Genomic DNA, 3,929 nt, shown 5'->3' with positions numbered 1-3,929 from the left:
AACAGGTAATTTATTTCTTATGTAAAGTACATTAAATACAGAACATATCTCATCTGGAGGTTATTAATGAAGTGTGACTCTTTGCTCAGTAATGTTTATCACCAGCCTGTGCCCACAGTCTCCATGGCAACCATTCAGTTCATGCCATTGCTTTGATATCCATATATAGACAAAGAGCAATGTTTGTAAAATGAGTCTAGATTGCTGGCAGCACATTCGTAGTTTTCAAAACTCTTCCATACAAAATGTTTGGATGTTGTCAGAGAAGTAAGTCAAGCCAAGCAACTTCTTCCGACCCAAACTGTGATAGGATGATTGGAATCAGATGATAGGAATCACACCTGCTCAGTCTCCTTGTTTGAATATTTTCACAACCCCAAAAGACTCCCAAAGCTTTACAGTCTACCTTGCTCCTCTGAACCACATCAGGGAGGTCAGTAATCTCCTTCATTCACAACCAAACTAATTGCAGCCTCTCTTTGGTTAGCTGCGGGGCCTGCAGTGGTTCCACTGGACAAGACCTGACAGAGACTGAATAATATTCCCCCGATCTAAACAGGTTGCAGTTTGTAAGGCCTCCGTAACAGATTGGCTGTGTTGGATGCATCACCTTATGCGTAGCAGAGAATAAGGAAGTATGTACAACAATTTCTAAATTTAGTAGTATTTTTGTCTTTGAAGTGATGCTCTGAATGTGATTCATGTTCTGTCCTGTGAAACATGCCCAACCAGTTCAGCTGTATATGTATATATATAGATATATAGATATTTATATATTTTTTTCTTGACAAAGACGAGACTTACACAACATGAACCTCCTCCACCTGCCTTCCTCCCTTTTTAAATCTGGCAAATGATTCTCATCTTTATTTTCGCACCTCAGATTTTCTTCTTCTTGCTTTTGTCAGCGCTGAACTCACTGCCTTGGAGCAGCTCTCTGCCTGCGTCTGGGGATCTCTCTGGAGTCCATTATTGAGGTGATGACAGATGAGCAGGTGGATATAATGTTCACGTACTTAATCCTTCACTCATTTCTTGTTTGGTCGGTGACCGGAGTATTCAGATGGACTCACAAACAGAAGCACACATTGATAAAGATGTTACTCCCTCTTTTCACCTCTTGTCTTAATCATAGTGCACACAGCTGTATTTTCTTTGAGTTGAGACTGTTTTGTGTAGATAAACGTGCAGAAAACGATAAGAGAGCAACAACAAACACTTCAGAGTCTGCACCCCTTGACGCAAAGATGCCATCAATCCAGTCTGACCGAGATCAAGCTAGTTTGCAAAGAAGAATAAGCAAAGATTTTCAGTGGGTGTGGTCGTGACTTGATAAAATCTGGAAAAGTTCAATGGGTCTGAATAGTTGCTCAACCCTGCAGGGACAGCAGCCCATTCTACTAAAAACAATGCGGTACAAACTTTTCCCAAGTCAAGGACGACGTGAATGTTCTGCTACAGGTGCCAAAAGCAGCGCTTTGCTCATTTCCCCCCCAAAATTTATAGTTTTGTTCTGATTAAGCTATTTTGTGCTGAGTGACTGGAAACAGTAAGTAATCAGCTTCCTCCTTGCACATTCACAGTGGTGCTGGCAGCTTTTCTGCAGCTTCCTCTGAAAGGCAGAAGATCAAACCTGAAAGCCTCCTGGAAGGAATGTTGCGAGGCGGTTGCTTTATGATTATCAGGAATCAACACCAGCAAGAAAAAGAAAATAATATCGACGTGCTCCCACAAACACGCGCACACTCACTCTGAAACACACTTATTTACTCCACTTAGTGGTTCAGAGAGGGCACTGTATACCGGCCATATAGTACTGAGTCATGATTATTGCTGAGAACTCAATCAGAGCCTTCCCGATGGTCTCACACACACGCATCCATTTCCCCAACAAAAGCCATTGCTATTACCCACTACTCTTTAGTTGCTAATGATGCACCTCTTTTTCCACTTGTGCAGCAATTTGTCTATGTGCCCTTATCAGTAATTGATTCATTAATGGTAGTGACTTACATTAAAGATTCCTTTCCATAAGCCATTTATATCTGTAATTGTGAGGGAGGAAAATAGATGAAAATATTTGAAGATTAATTCAGGGAATTATGGAAAGACTACAGAGAGCTTGAGAAGAAAGGCAAATGTCTACTGAAGAGATAAAACAACAGAGATTGTAGATACGGAGCAAACAAACAGGTTTGGTAACATTTTTCAAATAAGTCAGGACTTCTGGAAAATGCAGCTGCATACACAACCAGGAAACTCCGTCTGTATATTGTCTGAATCTTCGTTTCTCACTAACAGTTATGACGTATTTGGAATCTGGTTGGACTGATAAAACCAGCCCGATAGAAAGTAGGAGGACGGAGGAAATAAGCCAGAGGAAAGGAAAAAAAAAATGCAGGTAGAAGATGGATGTGTGTGTTTTAGATCAAGAGGAGGGAGGTGAGGCGGTGAGATGGTGGAGTGAAAGGAGGGGAAATCCCTCAGGGAGGTTCATCTATCTGCGTATGTAATGAAAAGATAGTCATCCGTGTACCCGCCTAATGTAGTGTATCGATGAACAGCTAACAGCCCCACTCTGCCTCGCTTTCTAATCACTCATGTTTGCTGAGAGGTTACAGGCTTTGTTGAGGTCTCCCTGCCTTGGAGGCAAGCCAGAGCCTTTCAACTCGGTGACTTGTGGACCACCCTATTCCACATTGGTATGCACTCTATCCCTCTTTATTCCCCGCTCTGTAGCTGGGGTCAGGGGTCAGGAGCTGGCAGGTGATTGGATGTTATTGTGGTAAGGGAATACTGGGCTGCTAAGTGCTGCATAAACACCAAATGTCTCTGATATTACTGCCCATAGGCCGATGCCTTTGTGTATGTCTGTGAGAGTGCATGTGTGTGTGTGTGTATGGCCTTGTATTTGATACATTGTGAGGACCATTTTTTGTGGGGCCAAAAGCCGGGGCCCCATAAGAAGAGAAGCTGTTTGTAGGTTGTGGATTGGGTTTAGGTTAAGGTTAGGACTAGACATGTAAAGGTTTAGGTTTAGGGTAAAATTATAGAAATGAATGGAAGTCAATGCAGAGTCTCTGAAGATTAGAAAAACATACTGTGTGTGTGTGTGTGTGTGTGTGTAGGTCAAAAAGGGACATGGACCAGATTTTCATCTTGAACTCGACCTTCTGAACACACACCTGGAATTTAAGTGAATCCATGTGTCTGTGTGAGTAAGGATAGGTGTGTGTGTGTGTGTGCGTGCGTGCGCGCGTGTGTGTGTGTGTGTTGATCCATGTGAAACTTCAAAAGAGCCACATTAGTAGATGTCATTTCAACAATATCTTCAGATCATTTTTTCCATCAAAATAAGTTACATTATAGAGCTAAATGCTTGGAGCTGCTGGCATCCACACGGTTTAAAGTGCTCAGATGTGTTTAATTTGGGTAATGCAGACAGGCTCTCCCTTAATACCTTTAAATGTTCAGGTCAACCATTTTGCTACGTGATATACTGTTTGAAGTTTTAAGAATCTCTTAAATTATTTTCCGGGAAATTGTTGCTTTGAGGTTCAGCAGTGCATTGCCTGTTGATCTTTCAAGCACCTCATGTTCTGACTCCCAGACAATCACATACAAAATAAATACCAACAACGTGACACCACAGTCACAAAAAAGCTGCCACAGAGACACTAGGAGACACTAGGGGACTAGGAGACCCGTGTGAGGTCTCCTTCTCACGGGACCAAGGCAGAACAAGAGCATTAAAAATCAGCCTGGATCTGAACGGTGGGGTGTTGGGGAGCTCTTCTGGGATGAATTAAGAATGCAGTGCACTCCCCATTATGCCTGACGGAGCACAAGGTCATCAGAGAAATTGAAGCAGAACTGGCTGTGCTGGCCCCCTGCCAAGACTACAACCTCAGGACGCCGGTACCAGCCTG

The sequence above is a fragment of the Gambusia affinis genome, linkage group LG10, assembly GCF_019740435.1.
Source record: "Gambusia affinis linkage group LG10, SWU_Gaff_1.0, whole genome shotgun sequence".
In the NCBI taxonomy this organism is placed as follows: Eukaryota; Metazoa; Chordata; class Actinopteri; order Cyprinodontiformes; family Poeciliidae; genus Gambusia; species Gambusia affinis.
Note: the sequence above shows the minus strand (reverse complement) of the source record.